The following is a 25800-nucleotide window of genomic DNA, read 5'->3' as shown; positions in this document are numbered from 1 at the left end:
TCAGACTGGATTCACAGCAATGACACCTGTTAGTATCTACTTTCAAATGCACCGTATTTCTTATTTTTTGTAGGGTTGCTTGAAGGTAATTTAAATTGCCTCTTACCCACAGGCTCTTAAATGTAATCAATATCTACTAACACCATGGACTATTAATCAAAGATAGGTGACATATTCTTATTTGACCTTTATGAGCAAACCCTCTTAGTGATGACACTTTACTGCTTAACGTCACCATTTTGGCCCAACATTATTCGTCTTTGGAGAAACTACAAGCCCATGGAAATCAATGGCATAAAGGACAGAATTTAATCCTTGAAGTATGGATTCAAGATTATGCAATACAAGGCTGAAACACCTGCAGGTTTATAAGCAGTGACACTACATTTATGTTTTAACCCCCCAAATACATTAACATCCAAGCAGCTATTTCTGATCATCCATTTTTGACTGACCCTTATGCCTATGTCTCCCACAGTCAACTTGTTTCTTGTAAAATAGAATAAACCAGTCTCACTGAGCAAAGAGCCCAAATGACTTCAGTGTATTTCCTACAGACTCTCATGACATTTATACCCTTTCCACACTATTTTCACCAACAGAAAGTAAAAATATGTAGACATCCAAGAGCAGAATTTGTCGATATTTTACTGTCTTTACATATGAAAAAAATGACTGTGCCTTTCATAAACACAAGAACAAAACTGCAAAGTGTCTAATTCTACAACTGAAGTAGAAGAATGTCTTTGAAGAAACAACATTTATCTAACTTAAAAATGATACAATTTCAAGCCAGAAGTATCTTGTAGATTTAGGGCCCAATTATTTCTGAAACAGTGTGCATTTGAGCAGTTGGGGCACACTGCTCTGCAAAGATATAGATTAAAGAAGAAATGTTTTCTTCCCCATGTATAAAAGCCATAATAGCTAGTCTTTTACTTTACTTGATGATTTAAGTAGAACTTATACAAGCCATTAAGCCAATATACACTGGTTGACAGAGCTCCTTTGTTTTATTTGTTATGATATAACAAGTCTAAACAACCTCTTACAGCTAAGGATACATTACCTTGAATTATACTTAACAGTTTAGTATAATGTAATACATTCTATCTTACCCTATATTATGGGCAATGTTTATATTCCATTAAAGTCAGTTCTTTAATTTTCATAGTGTTACAAGGTATTAGCTGCTGAACTGCAATACTTCTGCTCTTTGCTGCTCTTGAAGCAGACAGGAATATGCCTGTGCAGGGTAAGCATTTTTTCACCTGAAGTGCATGAATGAAATCTGAGCATCATATTACCACTTGGCTATGTTCTTCTGGAGGCTTGTGAACTGAAAAAGAATAAAATAAGCAAATTCATGAAAGAATCATACATACTGTTTACAATGAATATTGCCTAAATCATGCGAATCCACAACCACGTTATACCTGATTTTACAATGATTCATACACTATGCAAGCTTGCTAAGGTACAAATTTAATATACTTCACTTGCAGAGTATAACTGGAATCACTCTTCCTGTGCATCAGTTTGACTCAAAGGTATTTCATAACTTCTCAGTTCTTTAAGAAATTTTGACCTCATTGGGAGCTTTTCTGCTTCCAAACAGTTAATTCCACCCACTTCATGTCTTCATTGGAAGAGAAAAAAAGTCAATAGTGCTGTATTTGTACCACAACAGAGCAATTATTTGTACCACAACAGAGCAATTAATAGTCGTGTGATAATGACATAGCCTGTTGTTTACTCAAAGCCCTTTGCAAAGCATGCAACACCTGATGGATGTTAGCAGTAAACACTATGACTAGGAATATTCTGCATTGCAACAGATGGGAGAGAAAAGGTAAAGCTGAGGAAATTCAAATCTCCATTGATTCCTTGCAGACATCTGCAAGAGTGCTGTGGCAAGGAGAGATGAGTGGTCTGCTGAATCTGCACTGGGTCCAGTTCACTCTACTTAGGGATTACAGTTGCAGCAGTTATTTATTTGTTACTACCTTGGGGACTGCATGACAGACTGCATCAAACACACTGGTGCACAGCTCAAATACTCATCATTTGGCCAAGATGCAATTTATTAAAACATATCAATTAAATTACCTGATGACCAATATGATGTGAATTTTACAACAGTATCTCATATTATGCTATGAGTTCTCTTTATTTCCACACTGAAAAATCTCAAGGTAATCACAGGAAGAAATAGAAACCATATAAGCAAATATTATCTTTTATAACTGCAAATAGATTGCATCCCTAAAGCTGAATTACTGTGCATCTTATTCTGGATTATTTTGTACAATTACTTTGTTGATTACCAGTGTGATAATGCTGAGATGAGTTTTCAACCTTTCAAAATTAGACCTTTATACACAAATATGTTTTGGAGAATAGTAAATGATTTAATAGTCCATACCTAATAGTAGCAGTAAAAATTGTGGCAGTCCTATAATTGAGCTAATGGAGAATCTGATGGAAAGACAAGATAACAAAGGAGAAATGATGCAGGAAAAATTGCTTCACTTTGAGTCCAAATGGTAAAAGTAGCTTGAGAAGCCTAGGATTTCATGTGCAGTTAGTTTCAAAAATGAAAGATTCGAATATAATAAAAAGACATTATGTAACACATGGCTAAAAAGAAATGAAAAAAGACGGGAATATTCCACCTATACTGTCATTCTTTAAAATTACTGCTATCAGGAGGCTTTCACAATTTTGGAAAACTTGCTTGAGAAGTTGTTCTTCTCCACATAAGAAAAGTGTCTTAAAGGGCATGACATTCTTCAGCTAGTGAGAGTAATTTGAAAGGTTATTGAGCATGCAAAAAATATAAAATAAAGATGCCTGATTAGAGATGACAAATTGGATGCTGGATAGCAGTAATGAAAGTTACTGTACACAATATTCAGCAGAAGAAAATGTCTCCTGTATGTTTTTCATATTAAAATGTAAAAACTTCTCCTTTCATAACTTCTCTTAAAATTTCCATTTTTTTTTAATCACTTTATCTTTTTTATACAGTGGCTCAAAGTTTCATGGCATTGGAGGTCAAATCTTTCATTTTATAAATAATGCCATTATTCTGAAGAGACATTAAAAAAGCAGATATACCACAGATTAGCCAATACATAGGCTGGTTTTGGATATTGCTTCATTGTACTTCTGCTGAACAGTCTGAAGTCAGTTTTTGCTACCGCCAAACCTTTCAGAGGTTTGACTTCAATTTGCAATCCATATAATTGTTGCTGAAAAAATAATCATCTGTGTGCTTGCTTGGAGGAGCAGAGGACAATGGAGGGAATGCGAGGCATTTGCCAGAGACGGTGTCAATATTAATCGTTTGTAGTCAAACCATTCATCTACATCCTCAATAACATCAGCTTCCCCTAAATAAAAGGAATAAAATTTTGTGCACCTGTGAAATGAGGCTTGTATTTGAGCTACAGTTTTCTGTACCACCTCCTGAGCATACAGATTAGCTGCTGTTCTGATCCCACCGCTGTAAGAGGACTGCAGCAATACCCTCTCCCCAGGTAACCACGGACTACTTAGCTATGCATCTGCTGCCATAGTAACTCTGACTGGGACCTCTTGTAATTAAATCTGTTGTTCCTCAAACTCTTTCAACATGCACATGCCCTGTTGACTGGACACCTTTACAGAGAGATGCTCTGCTCTTGCCTGTTTAGACAGGTAGCATAGGCTTCAATTCTCTGCATAAGTTGCCCCAGTTCCAGGAACAATGTGTGGTTATTACTATGTGGAATGACAGCAAAAAGCACTTTCAGGTTAATACTCTTCTAACCTTATATAACAAGAATTAACGTAACGGTGCAAGTGGTTCCATGGACTTCAGGTCTCATATGGCATAAAAATGTCAGAAACGACTTCCTCTGCAGCAAAAGTTATGCAATAATCTTACTCTGTCACCTGCTTCAGCTTGGCAAACGTGCTGTGTTTTTTGGGAACTGCTCTGGGTACTCACCTACAGGCAGCAAAGACGTCACCCTTTGTGCAGTTTCACATGTGGTTAGAAATCCCGTGTGGGGTTCCTTTCATTGCAGCATGGCTGTCATATTCCAGTGGGTGACTTGTCACTGAGGGTGACAAAATAATGGAGTGTGAACACATTACCATCTGATGTAACTTCAGCTTTGAAGAACGGGATCGTTTTGATAACAGCAGGTAGAAGTAAGAAATTACCCATAAAACACTGCTATTTGCTGCTACCTGAAGGTTGAAGTACTGTGTGCGATGGGTATTAGTTTGCCAGAAGCACCCCTAGTTAAACACCACAGAAATTATTGGACTACTTTCAAAACCACACTGAGGATCTAAGCAAGTGAAAACATTCCAAAAAACCTTCCACCCACATATATCAATTCAAATGTTTGACTTTTCTCCAGATATTTATTTAAACAGCCATGAAAAGGAAAAACACACAACTCCACTCTAATACCACTCAAAATAAATGCACTGCCTGAATTTCAAAAGTAAAGAACTCATTGTGCCTTTAAATTAATCCTATCAAATAGCTATGCTCTTTAGCTAATACACCAGGATGCATCACACTGAAGAGTCATTTTATGGATATTCATTATCACTGAGGTGAAATTTTGCCAGACAAAGAAGCCAAGATTATAATATTGACTATTTTTTGCAAATGAATTCAAGCAAAGACTTGCACACATAAACTTCACGTGTTGCTGCATGTTCTAACTGTGCTAGCTCGTGTACAAGATATGTTTATTCTGCTGTTCGTGGACCAAAAATATTACTGAAGTGCTGGGTGGAGTGACACCGCTCGTTATCTCACCCAGTTTTAGTAGAATGGGAGCAAAATAATGAAAAGCAAGTAGATAAAAATTACGCAGCATGTAAAGAAAAAAAAAAAGCAGGTATTTTATTCTCTTTTCCTTTACTGTAACCCCCCTCTAATAAAATCACTGATGTATGGTACACTGGGCACAACAAGGAGCACTTCAGTCCGTCTTGACCACAGCTGCAGGGATCTGGCACCTAGGTGTTCGTATCTGCTGGATAAGCAGTCACATATCTTTTGTAGAGATTATCCTCAGCTGCTTCATAGTGAAGTGTTTTCATGCCCACTGGCACAAATGACCAAAATAAATCCTTTTCCAAAGAGCATCACTGACAGCAGCGGAGGCAACACTGGCATGTGCATCCCCCAAATGAAGCAATAAGAAAGTTTGCGTTCCCTATAGGAATCAGAGGCAGCTTGTTTGGACTGGAGCTGCACGAGCAATAGAAACACAATATCTGCTAATACAGCAAGTGAGTGATCCCCAGAGCTCTGGGTGCAGAGGAGAGGCTTAGGAGAGAAAGGCTTCTTAAAATTCTTTGTTGCAATTGCTCTCTTCACCAAATCATGTCAAACTGTACTAAAATATTGCCTTCATTCAGGTACATTATATGACAAGATGTTCATTAGAAATGAAGTACTTACTACTTAGGCAATTTTGAAAATTTCAGTATAAAACTTCCTAGAGCTGCAGTGATCACAATAGCCATTTCTGCTTGCATTGTTCAAGCGTTTTGAGAGATATGGGGCATCCTTTAAAGCAGTTAAGAATTTTGGGATGTCCTTTACTGACTTACAGGTAATGCTTAAGTGTCTGAAAAGCACCCTGATCCCACCAAAAGTGTTTCAAAGTCCTGCTACCAACGATGGACAGGGAAACAACACTGATACTGTTAAAAGGATTTCATTACATCTGCAGGTTGTTTGCTAAACCTTATCAAGCAAATAAACCTGGGTAAAAGTCTCTTTATTCTAGAATAGGACTGTATGGGGTTTATGTATACAATTTTTATTATTTCAAAATGTATCAACAAAATGGATAGCATTTTGCATGTTAGCATCATATAGGTATATAGTATAAAATGCCTTTTTGTCTTTTTTGTTTACTTATGCAGAATTCAAAAGAACATGAATGCCCCACAGTCTTACTTTGATTTAATACCTTGAAACAAGGGAACTGGCCAATGGCATTCAGTAAGTTAAATGGCTGTGAGCCACCAAGGTATATCAGTTGGAGATTTTCTGGTCTAGCATACACAATTCCATGAAAAAAAACCCCAACATATCAGTTAAAGAGGTGTGGGGTTTTTTTCCCCAGCTAAATTAAATACCTTTAAAATTCAGATTTTGCTCAGTTTAGTTTGTGGATTTTTTTTTTTTTTTCTATATACTCAGATAACAAATAGAATGCCCAGGAATAATATTTAGAGTTTATAACTTTTCATGAAAAAGATAGCTAATCACTATGAGTAGCATTCAGTAGTCAAAGAAGTCTGACATCCAAATCTATAAGAGTTTATTGTGATTAACATTTCAGTGTACAGACCACTTACACTGGTTGCCTGAATATGGATCTGACCACAAAAGTCAGTGACACATCTGAAGTTTTGAAAAGGTACTTCTGTTTCCTCTGAACTGGAAACCCACACTGAAAATACTGGCATCATACTGTGAAGCTATTTATAAACATTATTTCAACAGCTGCAAAATACTGAGCTTAATTTTACCAGCATTGTGACCAGTAGAAAACATGCAAAGGGCATCCTGAACACTACAAGCAATTAAAGCAGATAGTTTTGCATAATATCATGATGGTTTTTAAAAATAGATTTTTAAAATACTAAGAAGGAAGAGCTCATAAATGTGTTCATTATTCTAACTTGAAAAAAAAAATTCCTTGAAAAAAAATTTATTAATAATTGCTTATAATTAACCTGCAGAAAGATAAGCTAAAATCTTTGAGCAAAATAATAAGTAGTTAAACAAAGCAAGCATTTATTCTATGTGTTACTGCCATAGAGGATAAACTTACAAACTTTACTTCAGCTTCTATGCTGGTTGTATTTCAAATCCAGTTAATTCGGGTAAACAATATCATTGTCCACTTTCGTTTATGTTTTTGACATCTTTGTCTTCTCCTTCAGAAATAAATATTACATAATCACAAAAATTAAGTTTGTTTTTACTGTTTGTTAGTATTTGCCCCCATGGGAGACTGTAGTGTAAGACTCTGTTTATCATTTTGTGTTCACCTGAATTACTGTGACTCACTGTTTTCCAATAAATATTGTTGGACCGTCCATGGTACCATGATAATACATCCACAATTTCTCATGAAGATGTCAGAAGGACAAGTTTCCAATAGAAATGAAAGAGCCTGCAGGGAAATAAAGGGGAATAGAACTGAATTTTACACTAAGCCATTCTTGCTTTATCTGGTTTTCCCCTTCATATTCAGAGGTGCCCACACAACCTTGCCATTAGATTGATCTCTGTCCTATGTCGTATGTTTAAAATCTTTAGAATTCTGATACAGAATTACTGCACAGATGCTGGGCTGTGATGAAGGTTAATAAAAAAAAAAGAAAACACTGCCTGAAAACAGATGTTTGGGTTTTGAAGCACAAATATAGCTGACACTCAGCAGATAAGCCCAGATTTCACCAAGTCTAAGGGATAAGAGACAAACATTCCTCTTTTAATCTGATTTGGTTTACTCACTAGTATTCAGATAAGATAAAAGCATAAAAGATCAAGGTCCTATCTTGTGAACGATTAATCAGTGGCTTTTTATTTTCTTCTACAATACTTGGAGCATCTATGTATCCAATAGAAGGCAATTCCCATATATAATAGGGATTCTAGGATTTACTACCAATTGCTTGTTTAAAAAAATAAGGTGGTTGGCAACAGTTATGTACAGAGTTGAGCTTTAATGACTTTTCATGAAAATCATACCAACTAATTAAAACCCGCTAGTATATATACTCATCTCCAAAGTTTTGAAGATGACATGGCTAATAGACACAAATAGGCTACAACTATCAAGCTGAAGTGTTGTTTCAAGTAAACACTACATTACCAGGATGAAAAATAACATGAAAAAGTGAATAATTACCAATTAAAATTATAATTAATAAACAATGTGCCAATGTTCTTATCAGTCCCCTCCACATAGAACATTTTTGCCACTAGCTAGAGCAAAAAAGCAATTAACAGCAATTACGGGATATGCAAGTGAACATCTTATGATGTCAATACTAACAAATTTTCAAGATCATCACACTGACCTTAAAAATAAGTAAAGACACATTATACACCATCCACAACTCAAACCACTCTGTCCAAATGAAATGAGATTTGGGCAACATACTGGAAAATCAACTCACTGAAGGGACATAAGCAACAGTTTGCTCATGGCGTGCAGGATGACCGAAACAAAAGTGAGTTTCTAAAATACTCGTAATGTGACTACATTAAACTAGGTTTCAGCCAATGAGGGAGGAGGAACTGATTTCTCTCTTGCTCACTTTCAAGTAGCACCTTCACAGACTTATTTTTAATTTTCAACAATTATCATATAATTTGCAAAATTATTATACAGAAAACTACATGACATGAAATTCATAATTTGTGACATTGATAAATATAAAGACTATTAGTTAGCTGTCTATGTGCTAAATGAATGCTTAGGAATCGTATTTTTACACTTTCAGCGAAGTGCAAAAATTAGAGGACACTGAAGTAAGCAGAAGTGGGATCAAGTGCTATGTTATCAGTGTTGTTATACAGTTTGCCATTACTACAAAGAAACAAGGAAATAAGGATAATGAATCATTCACGGTAGTATATGAATGTAATACCAATACCACCACTACATGCATAGGTACATATTATAGAAAAATTACTGTAAGAGTGAACATTCTTCAAACTCTACAGATTGTAAGAGATTGATAAAAGAGAATACCGTAGTATTTTCAGTATTCTCTATACTACAATGGTGTTTTATGGAAAGCAAACAGCAGGATTTTATGGGTGGTCAATGTAACTATTTCTTATTGATACATTCCATAAGCTACAAGAAAAATAAGGAAGCTCAGAAGTTCAGTCAAAGGTGAATTTGGTCAGTTTATTCCAACAATTACAGTTTCCCAACCTTTGTGCTATCTATGCATACTACACAGGAAAACTAACGAAGTGGCTGCTGGATTGGAGGGGGTTTTAGCTGGTGGGGCTCCCCTCCTAGAGAAGGCTGCTGGGCAGATGCAGCATTTGTTTTTCCTTAGGTTGTGGTGCCGACTTCTGTCTTGCGAGAGTCTATAGAAAGACACACGGTGAAATCACAATTTAGTTTGCTAAAAAAATGAGAAGCAAACCCACAGACATTGGTATGGAGCAGATAACAGTCAACCACAACTCTACAGTGAATAACTGCAGTGTTTTTGCATGGAGTGAGGTCCTGATTTTCTCAAGTATCCGTTCACCAGCTTTTCTTCCCCAGACCTGTTTCCAAGGAGGTAACAAGTATGAAATCAGTGTCTAACCTAAAATCGTAATAATCATTCCCTGCCTGAGGTGTGACCCCAAACCAGCTATAACATCTAGTTGGTGTTGCGTGAACCGCTAAGCCTGAGTCAGTAGCTGCCTTTCAGCAGGTTTGGCAGCACAAAGGGGGTGCAAAAGCTGGAGTATCCACCTTCATCTATGGTCTGCTCTGCCTGAGCTTACCAACCTAAAAGCCCAAAGTTAGGCTTCTAGATGAGTATTTTGCCACTTCACTGATGTCGTGATGTGTTTTGTATCCACTTTATTTAGGTGGCTCTTGCCAGCATTTCTTGCCTCTATCAAGAACAGATTACTAACAGACAAGGTCGGTCTCTTCTATCACACTCCAAATACCAAAGAAAGTAATCCTCTAGAAACCTCAGGGTTTCAGAAGACCCCAAAGGCTTTTTATCCACTTAACTTCCTATAGAAAATGGAAAGGGAAATGTATAGATAATGTTCAGTCCGTAAAAAAAAAAAAAAGTAGGGATAAAACCAGCAAAATAGCTGATCTAACAAAAACAGGAGGATGCTAACAGCTCCCCTAATACTGCCCTACTTCAAACAGAGCTGCTGCCAGCATAGCCCTCAGGCAACCCCAACAATATATGTAGTTGTTTAGCTTGGCCATTTCTCTGGCTAACCTGCTTGTAATTAGGCACTGTTTGTGGATATCGCATTTCCATGCCACTGGCCTTTTTTCTCCCTTCAGTTTTTCTTTGATATGTTCCATATGATTTAATGAGCCAGCACCTTCTTCTTTTAAAAACAAATTAGGTGTTAGAAATTAATCATCCACAGCAGGCCTCACAGTTGTCAATACTTTCACAAGAAGCCCTCAGTTCTTATAAACAGGGATATGAAATCCAGCAAGAATTTTCAGGATGTGCAGTTCTCTCCTATATGCTAGTCGGAATTTTGTTCTCATTTGTAGTCCTCTAAAGAAGTCTCATGACACAGTTATTGAGAGTAAGCAGGAGTGTGCGGTTGAGCATCCTCACGCACACTCTCCGGTGAGCCCCTGCGATGGGGACCCTGCAGGGCTGCTGGAGCCCAACTGGGACGAGGGGTCCCAGGGAGGGGCTGCCCAGCACTGGCACCCTCGGGCCCGGAGGGCCGCCTGCTCCCGGCATGGAAGGGAGGGTCGACCCAAGCAACAGCATCGACAGAACGCCTGCTAGAAGGTGTGCGGCCACCGACCCAGCGAACACACGCCCCAACAGAGAATGAAGACTGCAAGCCAAAAATAGGGACTTTGCTAGGAACTACTCATCCCTACCTACAATGCAGGAGATTCAGGGTATAGGTGCGCTGCTGCACGGGTCTGTTTGCCTGCAGTGATGGTCACAGGTTGGAGCTGAAGAACGGTTATCATGTCCACACAGCCTATATTTCAGATTCTTTCCAAATGGCCAATATTTCTGATCAGAAATTGTAGCCCTCATCGTAGCCCCCCTCCTAAGCAAAATTCAGAGTTGTGTCTTAAAGCAGGTTTTATTTCTAGAGGTATCATCTCCATCCCATTTGCTGGCTACCTAGAAAAGGGTCTCAAAAGACATGTCCCTGGCTAACACTGGAGGACAACTGATATGTTTCATAATGTCACACTCATCCAACAGGTGTTTTGAGGCTAGATCGACAAAAGAGAGATCTGCAATCTCTCTTATATATAGTTATATTTGATCTACTACTCATGAACTATTAAACAGTGAGAATGGAGTACATAATACTTCTAATGATAATAGTAGTTTCAGAATGAAAATATATGTAGTAAAACTACACTGCTTCAAATGAGTAAACCTAAATATTCACTTTACATAACTGGTTATTTAATATACTGTGCCCAAGGAAAATACTCTGTTTAGAGTTATGCTCATGTATCATCAGAAGGAATAGCTAATACATATCATTCACATACTAATAATGTATCTAAACCTGTAATTTGTAAACCTAGGAAAACTCAGTATAGATTTCACCAATCCCAGGTAGGTATATACATGATCCACAGAGATTTTTTTAAACTGAATTAATCACACACCTTAATGGAAATTACAAACAGAATGAAATACAAGCCACATAGTCATATAGAAGATATTACATTAAAGTTCTAATTCAAAGAATTGGGGAAAAAAAATCGAAATTAAATCTGACAAATCATTCTTTCCTTATATGGATTGTCCACATTAATTTTGAATTTTCATGTCTCTGTTTTTAGAAGAAGCTTAATGGGGCATATTACCTAAATGTAGCTTTTGATGTTTCATTTCCTTCAAAATGTGATTCATCAAAAAGTGCACAAATGTATTTATTTTTCCTATAGACTTTTAAGAACAAGCTCTTGAACTGAGTATTTCCCACTAAAATAGTGAGAATAAAATAAAAATATTGTTTAGAAACAAAATAAAAAAAATTGCTTAAATTATGTCTTAATATTGGTGTTGTGCATACAGTGAGTGGCGTAAGGACATTTTAGAGAAAATGGGTTAAAAATCACAAACGTAACATTCTAGACAGCCAAGGCCAAAACTGTCTTGGCAAGTGTTTAGATTTATGCAAGCTATGACAGACAGTCAGGTTAGCCAGATTGAGCATGAAGTATTACATAAAACGCATGTACACTAGAAATTAACTGCAAACATATAATCAAGAGTGTTCTGGGTTTGCTTTTCTTTGTGGTTTCACGTCCAGGTGCAAACTTTCATTGTATATTAATATATTGAGTGATAACATCATTACTTATTTTGATTTCCACCTTGAATGTTACATGAGACAAACCATACTGGAAACTAAAGTCACCCTCAAGTTCACAAAAAAATTAATAAACCTTCACTTAACTGTCTAAGTTAGTCCTAGTTTAAAGTTTCCTATTGTAATCCCTGTCTGACACTAATCTAAATATTTTAATTACTTGTTCTGTTAATAGCAGCTTACAGGCTCAGAGCAGTGGACTATACACTCCAGTATGCAATGCTGTTACTTCCTAAATTAGAAAGCAATCCTCTGATCTGCATGAAATTAAATTTACTTTTAATGAAATTTTAACCAAAATCTTTCATTAGGGATCTCATACACTGAATGCTTTAACTTCCTTTTTTCTAGCTTTTCCAGCATGCTCACATCTATCTTTGTCTCATAGAAAAAACATGGTTGCTAAATTGCACATTATCTGCCTGTGTCACCCGAGATGTTGGATATCTTCTTTCTACCTTATCAAAGTCAAAATTACAGTTCTTTCCTCAGCAATCTTCATAAATCTGCACCTTGCTACTTATGTTTTCTGCCTCTTCTAATTTCAAAATCAGATCTGCTCCCAGCTTCAGCTCCTCTCATTTATTTTTTCCTTTGTATAACTTCTTGGTACACTGAGTCAGCTGTACGAAATTGGTTAATTCCTGTTCCTCTGTGTTTCTCTCCAATACAGCCAATATAAAAACATTGAAATATAGGTGATATTTTATTCTGCTCCTCTCCTTTTATTTCTAGACTGCAAACATCAGGATTTATGGGATGTTGCCAAACACATTTTAGCTGCTACTGTAAAACAAAATGATTCATTGATTCAGCAAACACTTACAGCAAAATGACTTTTCATAGTGTTTTCAAATGGCTGTCTCTCCATCAGGGCGAACACATACTAAGAAAAGCATTGAAAAACCATACAAAATATCGTATATTGCATGTACGCGTGCATACACACAGACATTTCATACTTAGAAAAGCACAATCGGATATCCTCATATGACAGGCTACTGAGGAATGCTGCTGTATGACATTATAGGATAACAGTCTCTGATTCACATTTCTCTAAGATAGGAATCAGCAGGCCATTTAGAGCATTTTCAGGGAGATGCATTCCTAGCTCAACAGGATTACTGGTGATTGAAACAATGTCGTGATGTAGATAGAATTGATTTACCTTTTAATAACTGAGCTACCTGACATTTCTTTGTGATGATCAGCTTTAATGTATGAAAATACATGGGCTGTGGAAGCAAAATATGAAGCAGAGAGCATAATGACTTGTGTTTTAAAACTTAGCCTCTTGTTTCTTCAGCATTGTTTGATATTGACACACAGTTTGCGTTCATGTTAACTTCACTTAGGTTAGCTAATAAATGACTTTCATTATTGCCATCACCATCCAATGCTACGCAGAGTAAAACAGGACACGCGGCAAGGTGAGATGACAGAGACAGCGAGGAAGATGGGAATGCAAGTCAAAGGCCATACTTCCAGAACACAGGAAAAGCTTTTGTGTGCTCAAGTGCAATGACGTACAATCATTTAACATAAGGCTAAACAGTTACTAATATTTGCTAAACTATTACCCTTTTCTCACATAGTGACCCATCCCCTAGATGAGGTGACCAATCCTGTAACAGAACTGCAAACCAGAATTTCTCAGACCACTTAACTTGCTGAATTTGTCGACCCACTTTTCCTGCAATAGCCAGCAGCGGAATTTCTATTTTTCCTAAAGCTGGCTTCAGCCTTCTTCACAGTGCAGGAGTGGGGCCACGTGAGCCAGCCTGCAGCCAGCCCCGGAGCAGTGCAGGATGAGCACTGGAGCAGCCGAGCAGGGAGCTGGAAGCCACTGCTGCTCCACGCCTCTCAACCAGCACAGCAGGTTAGGCTTGGTCCTATTTCCTGACATTCACTCCCGTTCAGTGAAGCAGACTCCCACACCATGGAAACATTTAAAATACACAGGAGTCTTATTTTGTGCAGCAAAGAGTGTCATAAATGATAGACTGATTATTTTCAAGACTTTCAGAGGAGACTGGCTGAACTTAGAGTGAGAACACCTCAACTCCCAAACCTGGTATACATGCGCAGGAATATAAACTACATTAAAATGCCTAACTCAAAGCTCATTCTTTCATAATTCAACTGCACAGTCATAGGGCTGCTAATAAGTGTTTAATGGTCATAAAAAAACCTGGCTATTAACATTGCAGTCATAGATGTTATTAAAGTAATAAATATTCCACTTACAATGCTTATGTCTCACCAAAGTTTAAGACTGTTTCAAAGATCAGATGTCTCAGTCTTCAGTCGGCTGTTACAGCGTAAAAGGATTTTTGGTTCTGTTTCTTCTCTGAGCAGAAACTTTGTTGTTGTAGGAGTCTGATACAGTGACGAAGGAAAACAGATCACAGATGCTGCCTGCAAAACTGTAACTGAAAGAGCTTTCACTTCCTTTTCTTTGGGAAGTTGTTCTTCTGTTGTCCAATTCGGGGACTCTGAAAGCAAAACTGAAAAAGAAGAGCACACAAGTTTCAGCTGTACATTGAGTGAAATTTTGCCTTCCCAAATCTATCATGGACTTTAGAACCACAGGGCAACCACGAGCATAACAATATCTTTCCAATTATGAACACAAGCCACTGCTATCTTTACACATGTATGTATATGCATATAGTAACAGAGCATTAGAGTACCCAGGACATGTGAGACGGCCTGAGCTCCTTCTCACGGGGACTGAAACTCAAGTGTTGCAACACACAGATACAAACACATACAAAAAAAGCCTTGGAAAAGGAACCTAAATGCATAATTAGAAGGTAAGTACTAATGCCCTGGCAATGGTGCCAAAGGGATGCCAGTGTAAAGGTGCGAGAGGAGAAGGAGCCATAGCCCCTCTCATGCCTTTAAAGAAAGTGACAGTTATCAATACTTTCAGTGAAGAGCTGTTTTACAGGACAAAGTTAAGTTGGAATGACTAGGGTTTTTTACGTTCACTTTAGCTTACAGTATGAGATAGTCATAGCCTGTCCAGACGTCTCAAGTATGTAATGCTCTTGCTATGCAAAAGCACAACTGCACCTATCCAGGAAATGTTACCAAAAAAAAAAAGGAATATTGCCAGCATGTGAAGATTGAACCAATTTTAAAAGTATCCAGGACTGAGATGGCTACATTCCTATTCAGTCATTTCTGGATCTGATTTTAATATCTACACAATAGCAGAAATAGTATAATTTATGGACCACACCATTAAAGGTGGGGAAAATGATGTGTGACAAACACCCAAGCCTGATCATTTAATCTGATGCAATGTATTTCAGCAACCAAATGCAAGTCGCTCAGCCATTGTGTGTATTTCAGCCACGTTAGAAGACTGTGGAGTTCACTGCTTCTAATTTTTAAAGTAGATTACAGCTGCCACATCGTCAAGACCTTACAATTATATCTGAACAATAAATTGTATTATTAATAGGATGGTTATGGCCTGTGAGTATTAAATATTGTTGTTTGTGATTTGCACTTAAAGAGGTATTTTAATCAAGTTTACCATTCTCAAAAAGTCTGTTTTGCATTTAAATAAGCATCCTTAAAAATTGATCTGTTTTGCTCAATTATACAATGCCTCATTCTGAAGCCTAGGAGTAATTTATTATACAGACCCTGTGAGCAAGGAAGATGTATTGCATTGTACTTAATCTTATCAAATTTCTGCTGATTTTTGATGACAATGTCTGTTTATCATAATTATTATGAATTGTCTGGGTTAATAAAACTTGAAAAACTATGTGGGAATTAAACCAGTATGGAATGTTAAACTTACTATTTATGTAAGGCTATCTGACACCAGCTGTCCTTCGTGGGTCTATGAAGTAATTTATTTCAGTACTGTCTCTTGTACCACTGTTGTTATGAAGTTCAAATGTATAAAACTCCAATTTTTAGGAAGGTATACTTTGTATTGTGAACTCTCACAGATGACAATATTTTAAAATATATTATAATATTGCAAATTAGGTATATTTTTTCTATCATACTTGACAGAAAAATTTGTTTTCATTAAAAATGACCTAGTCTTCATTTGCATTATGCTGTAACGTTAATAAAATAGCTTCTTTGTCTTAGTGCTCACCTGTAGGTAACTTGTTTATAGTGCAAAGAAATTGCTTTTTTCATTTAGAGTCAGAATTAACTTCTACACTGTAAGAAGTATTTATAAGAATTTTCCATACTGGTTCCAAACTATATCATCATTTTTCAGAGGCGCTTCCTACTGAAAGTGCATTCAGTAGGAAATTATTTCTAAAACTAACCAGCAAAAAAACCTTTAAAGATGTAAATCTTGATTTAATATACCAGAAGATGGAAAATACAAATGACTGTTTTTATTTGGAAAGAATTTAAAGCACTCACTTTTTAAGATTACGACAAGGGTCTTTTGTGATCTGAAATAAAAGCCCATGTTTGCCACATTCTTTGACACAGAACCATATTGATTTGCCTTAGAGTTAAATCTGTAGGAAGTGAGAAAGTTTTCAATCCAAAGCCAGGTCAATGAAACTCCAAAGTAACAAGAATGCCCACAAAACTATTGCACAGTAATGAAATGTGGACAAAATACACTTCAAATATTCCAGCAGAAACAATAAAGACACATGAAATTCCCAATTAAAAATGGGAACAAAAAGGTTCAAAGAAGGTTGAAAAAACTATTCGATGAGCAGTGTATATTTTCTCTTTGAATACCGATAGTATTCCTGACCAGGCTAAAGTCCTGCTTCTATCATTAGTAAGGCTAAAAGGTTTGGGATCGCCTCTTTTTGGCTCTGGCTCTGATTATTTTGTGACCATTCTCACATCATTCTTCAGTTCTACATTTATCAATAATAGCACCGGCCATCTTCAGAGATATGGTATGAGCATTAATTTCCAGGGTAAGGCACATGAGCTTTCTGATAATAGGCACAGTGGAAATGCAACACAGTATTTCAGCTACAAGAACGGCTTTGGAGTTAAAGAAGTGAGGAGAGAAGAACAACGTTAAGTAATTTCATACTAAAGTCAATAAACTATATAATGACAAGTGTTAGTGTTGTTCTATTTCACGGTTCAATATAATGTAAGCTTTTGTTGCTTAAAGGAGGACTTTATTGATGTTTACAGATAGACTTTATGGCTTATTTGTCACCATGAGAGCCTAGATGTGTCCATCTCAGTTTCTGCTCAGGAGTGCCTAGACCATACACAGTCTATTTTCATACCAAGGAGAAGAAAAAAAATATAGTCTAAAACTCCTGTATCAAAGCAACTTTAACTTGTTAAGATAATTGTCTCGCAATGATTGATCTAGTCATGTCAAGATAATAAGGTTTTTATGGTCCTGAGGAGGATTTAATCTAATTTTTGGAGGGTTCTGTATCTCACTGTTGCTGCTTTATCACTTTTAATCTCAACACTTTTATTTGAATTTGCTCTGCAAAATTCAATATACTTCTAGTTGACAGCTGAAGACATAGAATAGTCTTTTTACACTAAGTTTTCCTGTGTTGCAACTGTGTTTTAAATCTTGTTATCATTACTCTGAACAAATCTAATTATGGAGTTATTTTGCTACTTTAGACAGAGAATACTCAGTATAATTCCACCAACACAACAAAAGTACCTCTTAAAGAAAAAGTAGTAGCCTGATTTTGAACAGAAGGCGGCTGCTAATGGTGTCTTTAATTATTTGGTAGAAGATCATTCATGATTTAAAGAAAAGATATCTAAGACTGTGTTATTCTTCAGTAGAATCTACTTATAGTTTCATTGGTTCAGTTTTCTAACTATATGAGGGTAAAATAAAGTCTGTACTGAAAAAAAAAGTTTAGCATTGTCTTCCTCAAGTCTCCGTTTTAATAATAAAAGGGGTTTTTTTAACTCCCTAAGGCAAAATGGACAATTAACACAAATCTGGTTAATAGGCAACTCATAAACTTTTATTTGTTTACACTAATCATAGTGCTTTTGTTGCAGAATTATTTAGGATCCTTAAAGAATCTGTAAAAGTGTGACTTAACGGAGTTTGACGGCAAGGTTCTCTCTACTACTTACTACATGGGAGAAACATACAAAGGAAAATCGAGTTAGAATTGGTTTAGAATGATTTGCACAGAGATTGGAGATGCAAAAAGGTAAGGGAGACCATCCTGTTGAGTCACAAGGTTCAGAATGGACCCCCTTGCTTTCTAAACTCCTGATGGAGCCTAGGGGCAGCTACATCCAGTCTTAGTCTCAGACCTGGTCAAGGGTTCATATCTAAGAGATTCAAAGGGTAAGGAGAACCTCCTGTTGAATCACAAGGTTCAGAATAGACCCCCTGTCTTTCTAAACTTCTCAGAGAGGAGTCTAGGGGCAGCTACATCCAGTCTTAGTCTCAGACTTCTTCAACGGTCTATGTCTAAAAGATTACATAAGCACAATCAATCCTTTATATCATTTAGCTAAGATTTCAAAGTTTAGCATGCTATTAATCACTTGCCGATCCATCCAGGCATCTGGTGTTATTTCGCTCTGAAGTTCAAGCCCTCGGTTTCCCGAAACATACTCACAGACATCAAACCTTATAAAAATAAATAATTTAATAGAGTGGTACAGCAGCAGAGTCAGCTCTAGCTGGGTGCCTCTGGGGAGGGACCGTCAGAAGGAGGAGGGGAAGGAGAAGGAGAAGGGGAAGAAGGGGAAGGAGAAGGAGAACAAGAGGAAGAAGAGGAAGGAGAGAAAGGAAGTAAGGAAGGACCTGAACAAAGAAATCCCTGGACAATTATACCCTTACAGACTATTCACCTGCCCCTCACGCACTCTCCACACTCTCTTCGCTCGTCTTCCACATGCCCTTTGGTCCAATAGTGATTCTGGACTGACACCTGCTGACTCCTTATTGGATTCCTTCACTGTCTCCAGACAGGCTGTTCATTATGTTGTCGAGCTGCAGATGCTGTTGAGGGTCATAGCCTTGAAGCCTCCTTCTTTTCTGATTTACGCTGGTTCTGGAGGCCCCTGTTTTGACTAAGTAGGTACACGTTCAGTACAAGTTCAGCAAATCTAAGTGAAAGTTTACAGCTTGTGCCCTTAGACTTCAGCATATCTAGCTACTCATGCTAAGTAAGTAAAGCTAAGCAAAGAGCATACTAAATCACACAACATTTAATTCTAAGTGATTCGTTCTATTTAAAACTTATCTATGCTAAATTACTATCTCTTAATATTGAGAGGTGTCCCTGATCGAAGGTAGAATTGCCTGGTGTGCAGTCCAGTTGCCGTCCACGGAGAACTCAAATTGGGCTCATCCAACGATCTGTCATTGGTAAATATCTTGTTGCTTTGAGAGCCTTGAGAGGTGTTCCAGCTCAGGGGGAGATCACCACCATGCAGCCACGCTGCCTAGCAGGGAGAGCTTAAAGAAGGCTCACTTAGGCTGTCATATTTATGGGATAAAGTGGTTGGCTCGTAGTCAATTTGCATACAATGGAAGATGTACGCATGAGACTCCTTGTACCCACAACTTCCACTGTGTTGCTCTGCTCCTTTGTTGATTTCCTAGAGGAGTTCTTAGCCTAGCTATGGCTCAGGCCATTACCTCCTTTGGAGCCTGCACCAAACTGCTGCTGGTTTGGTTAACGGGGGATCGACTACGTCCGTCACAGCTTTAGGCACCAAAATATGCTGTGTAGGAAAAAAAATGCGCCACACAGTTGAACTGAAATGAGAATAAAAACACTACGTCAATTAAACACAATTTGGGGCAGGGACTGCCAGACCTGTTATGTGCGCATTGCACGGCAAGTCCCAGTTCACCAATTGGCATTGTTGCCAGATACATATTAAATAATGAAATGCAATCAATCTGCAATTTGTCCATTTCCTTTCCCTCCCGACCACAGCCCCGTGGACTGATGTGCTGCTCCCGGGGGGTGATCCCTCTGCCCGCAGGAATGCGCGTTCCTGCAGCCAGCTACTTCTGCGTCCTTCCGTCGGTCCGTAGGCACGCGGCTCCCTGTGCCTGCACTGGGGCTCGCAAAGTCCCCTGTGCTCTGCCCGACAGCAAGTTGTATCTTCTCCCCCATAAACAGGGAAAAGTACTTAGTCTACTCTTCTTCTGGGATTGTGTTATTTGTTGTATTTTCTTTTTGGCTCTATCCTCTTTGATTATTTTTAGTTCTTAATCTTATTACTTCACACTTCTGTACAACTGAGCTGAATAAGCTACTTATCCAGCCTCTAAGCTGAATCTATCCAGATCATTTTGAATTTATTTGCTCTGTTCCTCTGTATTTACTTTATCCTCCTTTCCCAGTTCTATGTCATTGGCAAATTTAGGTCAGTAAATTATAAAGTAAACAAAAATGGCCCTAATGCTGTGCTTTCTGATATTCCTTTTAACTCCTTCCTGAACATTTTTTTTATTTATAAGATTTTCTCCTTCAACAAAAAGTAATTCCTTGGGAATTTATATGCCCTTCTGTAAGAGAATGCTTGCCTTATTTGTAGATCAAACACTTCTCCTAAAATCTACTTTAAAATAAGCACCACATTTCTCTCTTTTTCATCACCTGAATATGTATTGTCATATTCTTCAGAAGAAAGACAAAAGCCAGTAGTCACAGAGCGCAACATCCTAAGCTGAACTCCGACATGAGTCTCTTTTTGGTCTGGGCAAATCATTTAACCTCCCTTGACACTCTCCCGGGAGAGGAATTCACCATTTTGAGGATTATTTTTCGCTAAGCACCTGCAAGGTTCTGCACACATGGTTAACATGTCATGCAGAAGCACAGTCTCTGTAGTCTTCAACCTTCAAATGCATTTGTTAACATTTTTTTGGCTCCTGATTGCTCAATATATTCTCATTTTCATTTTTTGCTCATCAATATCCCCTGGCTTGCTCCTTCTTAAATAAAACATGCTCCCCTAGGTGATACATAGTGAGCCAGTAGAAAGATGCTGTCATTTGACTCACTGTGACATGTTTCAGAACAGTCTTTGTGAAATTCTCTGGTATTTTCAAATATCCAAACTGTGTTATGTAAATATATTTCCAGTGCAGCTCTTAAAATATATCAAAATACTTGTACTAAACTAACATTAATTTTGTTTTCGGTTCAGAATGGTCTCTTATCTATACAGATGTTCTTAATTCTGCCTTCTAATATGGGAGTTAGCACTGAATGCTGGTTTTTCTATGTGAGCAAATACCCATAAGGGGATCAGGTGTGCATTTTCCAAAAAGAATTTTTAAGCCTTACTTCTTCCATTCAGTGTACTCTGCTGAGTATATGGAGAGTTACAATCACCAATGAGCATCACTTCTTTTTTCTTTCGGTCAGACCCCTTGTAAGAAATCCTTGTATTATTCATAATCTGAAACACCCAGACTGTACAGACTGTTTTTAAGAATGAGTCATGTATCGGGCCACACAGCTTTTTGGCACAGAAACTTCCAATCAGTCGATACTTATCGGCTTGCTTATGAGCTTTCCTGTGCACCTGCGCGTCAGATAAGCAAGATGGAAGGAGTGCTTTAATGAGGATTACTCTCGATACCAAAGTTTGTTCTTAAGGGGAGGCTAGTGGCCCCTAATTTGTTATTCCTGGAGAGTAACAGCATGACACTTGGTTGACACACAGACAGACCTGGCTGTGTCCCCTGCTACGCACTGGCAGGGCTGCAGAAGGATGTTGTCCACACCAGAAAGTGTGGCCGGCACTTAAATTCTTTCCAGCACAACAGGGAAGCATGAAATGGCTGGTTGCTGCCATGCTTGGTGCATGGCAAGACATCACTCTTTACCGCATGGAGTGATAGCTGGAATGACCACAAATTCCTGTGCAGGAGCAAGGGAGCAGCTGGTCCCTTTGACTCCTACTACGCTGGTCTTCACTAGGTCCATTCCTTTCATTTTGAAAATAATTCCAGATATCTGACTTTCCCTATTACATTTAAATAAAGGATATCTTAAAAGCTATTACATATAAACCCATGCTGTGTGCCCTTATACAGGGTGCAGGATTAAAACAAACAAAAAAAAATCAGGGCTGCAAACACAAGCAGTTCTGGCTCTTCAGTGAGAAAGTACATGCAACTACAGTTAGATAATTCACTGTAGCAACTTGGCAGCACTCCCCATTTACTGTATTTTTCTGTGTCTAATCCCTGGGTTATCAGTAAAATGTAATTCAGCAGCAGCACAGGCTACACATTCACGTAGGTATTAGCAAGAGCCTGCCTCCTTGTTCCAACTTTTTTAATTATAGCAATACCTCCTTTCTGCCTTTTATTGTGTGGAGGTCATCTAAGTACTTCTTTTGGAGTACTGGTGCTTAGATGGTGAGAGCTTTCAGAGATGTGAGTGGCACACATGAAAATACAATAATCCCAGCATACCTGAATGCTGTAGTTGAAAATGCTCTCAGAAGAGACACTCCTTAATAATAATAATAATAAAAATAATCTTGAGGATTACTTGCTTATGAGCAGGGGGTTTTTTTTGTTGAATGCGTTGGAAGTCACAGTGGAAAACAGAAGCACTGATGAAGATTAAATGGAACAGAGCTGACTTTGTGCAGCAAATCTGGAGATGCTAAATCTTCTTGTTGCTGGTTTACACAACCAGGGCAGCGATTCCCCTCCACTGCAAGACTCCAAATTGCTTTGTGCAGAGCAGCTGAGGGGGTCACAGTCTTTTCTTGCCATGCTGCAAACCCACATTCCTTTCTTTTTCCTAATGAATCATCTCTCATTCCTTCTTGTTCAAGGGCCTGGTTTCTCTCCTGAAGCAGCTATGTACATTTTAAGAGGCAGAGCAGATCTTGGATGTGGGAGGCTTTTCACACAAATGCCAGGGGGTTGGTGGATACAGTTTATCTTAAAGAAAATGAAGGTATTACGGTACATAAGGAAGTAAGAGGTGGACTTCTGATATTTAAAAGGCACAAAGGCATTTGTCACAACAAATCCAGAGAAATGCTTTTGGTGAAAGCGTGCTCCCTACCTCGGTTTCCCCTCCAGCCCTCGCCCTCGCGGTAGCTGTCATTTACTGGATAAGTTCAGGATTCCTCCCTGCAGACCCTCGGTGCCCCACAGCCGTCTCTCAGCCGCCCCATGCTGCTGGTGGGACATTCCCAGCAGCAACTGAAAGATGCTTCGTGTCTCCCGCGTCTGCTTTCTCCAGGCACTGATCAGATTGGCAGCAGATGAATGTGTCAGCCTTGGTAACTTTGCTTCTGGGCACAGCACTGGGCACAGGACATCCATCTGAAATTAATATATTGGGTGGAGGAAAAGGGGAAAAAAACCTCTATTATTGGTGAGTTGTAGGTACGCTGTGGTGTTTCTAGCTGTTCCATGTTTGTAAAAGTGGGTTTGCCTTGATGGGGTCTCTGCAACTTAATTACTCTCCTGCTAAAGTTACTGTGATTTTTCATTTAAAAAAGTTACAATGTTTGAAGATCAAAGAAAGCCAGAGAAAATGAACTTTCTCCTTGAGAAATATTGTGGAAATTTCTCATCTTTTTTTTTTTTCTAAAGGCATTTTTAACATTAAAATATAATTTTCCATGAAGTTTTTCTGAAATATTTATACAGATTATTCCAAAATAATTTTTAAATCTTTCCTTTACCAATAACCTTAACAGTTGTAGTCAAAACTAACTATATTTTGAGTTTAAAATTAAACCAGTTTCTGAATTATGAAACCCTAGCAGAAATGTTTCCACAAGGAAGTCAGTAGCTCTATAGGATAATGGAGTCATCAAAAGGGACGTACAGGGACCAGGAAACCTCCTCTCACTGAGAAACAAGCTACTTCCAGCTATTCCTCTTGGTCTTAGTTTTTCTTTATGCAGACTTTTCTTTTTCTAAAACCTTCTGAGGCTAGCACAATTACAGCTGAGAATGTGACGTTTCTTAATATCTAAAAGGAGGTTTAATGCAAAGGAAACACAAAGTAGAATACAAAAGAAGTATTGTATGTGTACAGAAGAGTACAAAAGCAGAGGTAGAAAATACCAGAAGACAGAGTCTTATTTTTTGAGAGCTCACTAGGTACTCTCCTCAATTCTTCAATGTGATGAAACCAGAAGTTCTTGCGTTTGGGAGTTCAGCTTTCCCAGTCTGAGCAGTTGCACCACATGATGTCCAACATAAAATTGGGTGCATCGAGAGGCAGAGCATCAGGAGCTCGGCCCCAGGGCGATGCTCGGGAAGAGGGGATGTCCAGAAGAGACAGTAACTGCCGCAATTAACTGAACCACAAGCCCCAAGTTTAGCAGCCCCACACTCAGAACAGAGGACATGAAGGAGAAGAACTGCTGACTCCAGCCCCAGTGAATTCACTGATCGCTATAGACAACACAAAGCCAAAGTTCTCCAAACTTTCAGGCTTCACAGACTGAAACCAAATGGGATCATCATGGCTGTAACGTGTTTTTGCTCTTGAGAACACATCTGGCCAAGCCTCTGTGTGATCCAGAACAAGCAGACAATTCAGCCTTTTTCGCAGAGCCCTGCCTATGGCCAAAACAATGTGTTGCATGACAGTCCAGAAGTAATTTATTATTAATTTTAATTGTTTATATTTAATATACTATAAATCTCTGAAAAGATCTAATATGCTGGCCAAACCCAAAATGGATTTAAAAAAGAAAGCTCCAGGACTGTCATTAATTGGATGATGAACAGCTTCCAATATTAGAGGACAAATAGTAGCTATGAACTTGTTACACCACTGGAACAGCACCAGATATGAAAGGCAGGCATTCTGCACTTCTGAAAGCAGGAATATTTTGTCACACTGTCATCAGATACAATTTCTGATGTATAGTTAAATAACCTTTACTTTCATCCCTCCAGTGTAAAAGATGAAAATCTTTTAAAAGTGAGAGTCCCAAAGAAATGTAAATACAGTGTATTCACTACTGACATTTCAAAAGATTTTGCCCCACCAGTGGAGACAGCTATTCTCTATTATCAGGTTTCCTGTCAGTCACGTTGATTAAAGTGGATAAATACTGCAAGCCACTTGGGGTAGGCTAAAGGACACAAAAGAAAAATGTAACTTATTTGAAAAGGACCATATTTCTTGGGAAATGAAAAGCAGACCATATTTGCCTGCATTTCTCAACTTCAAGAAAAGCAAATTCCCCTATTTTTTTTTTTTATTATTTTCCTAGAAGTAGTACTTACTTATATACTGTAATTAATGTAATAGTGCTTTGCATGGACAAAATGGTGTGATACTGAAAAGTTAGCACAGTTTCTCTGCATTCACACACTATTATGTTTATAGAACTTGGGCAATAAATGACAATTCACTAGACCAATTGTTGAAATTTGGGGACCAGTAATAGCTACATCCTAAAGGAACATAAGCCCAAGTGCATCAGAAACATTGGGATGTATTTTGCAAGACTAAAGTGTCAGTCCAGAAAGCAAACTGCTTTTGAAAGCATGCCATATATTCTCTATAAATATTTAATATGCAAAAGACAGAAGATCAGTTTGATACAATTCACAGGGTCAAATCAGTTATAAAGATTCTTCTGATTGTTATTGCATATGCATTATTTTTAATCTTCCAAAAGTCTTCAGCAGAAGTGGCTATTAATTTCAGAATTAATGTTAGAAAAACATTGATTTCTGT

The 25800-nt window shown here is 37.9% G+C and overlaps 2 long non-coding RNA genes across 3 annotated transcripts in view; both read right to left on the bottom strand.

Annotated features, from left to right (window-relative positions):
• Positions 1-213: 213 nt before the first annotated feature.
• Positions 214-20193, bottom strand: LOC128146616 (uncharacterized). Of its 2 annotated transcripts, none has more exons than XR_008236795.1 (7): positions 19740-20193; positions 18936-19168; positions 14372-14631; positions 7084-7208; positions 6864-6969; positions 3995-4106; positions 214-1339 (listed from the first exon to the last, which is right to left on the bottom strand). It is a non-coding gene; the product is annotated as an uncharacterized LOC128146616 (long non-coding RNA). The 2 variants fall into 2 exon arrangements; XR_008236796.1 differs by having other exon boundaries at positions 18947-19168.
• A 2609-nt stretch (positions 20194-22802) lies between these two features.
• Positions 22803-25800, bottom strand: part of LOC128146615 (uncharacterized) — a 52290-nt gene continuing 49292 nt past the window's right edge. The window contains exons 6-7 of the long non-coding RNA XR_008236794.1: positions 23152-23414; positions 22803-23024 (exon numbers count right to left, since the gene is read on the bottom strand). This is a non-coding gene — a long non-coding RNA (uncharacterized LOC128146615). The remainder of the gene's footprint in view (positions 23025-23151; positions 23415-25800) is intronic.

The sequence above is a fragment of the Harpia harpyja genome, chromosome 9 (genome assembly GCF_026419915.1).
Source record: "Harpia harpyja isolate bHarHar1 chromosome 9, bHarHar1 primary haplotype, whole genome shotgun sequence".
Classification (NCBI taxonomy): Eukaryota; Metazoa; Chordata; class Aves; order Accipitriformes; family Accipitridae; genus Harpia; species Harpia harpyja.
The sequence above is the reverse complement of the archived record's forward strand: the minus strand, read 5'-3'. Positions and strand labels throughout refer to the sequence as shown.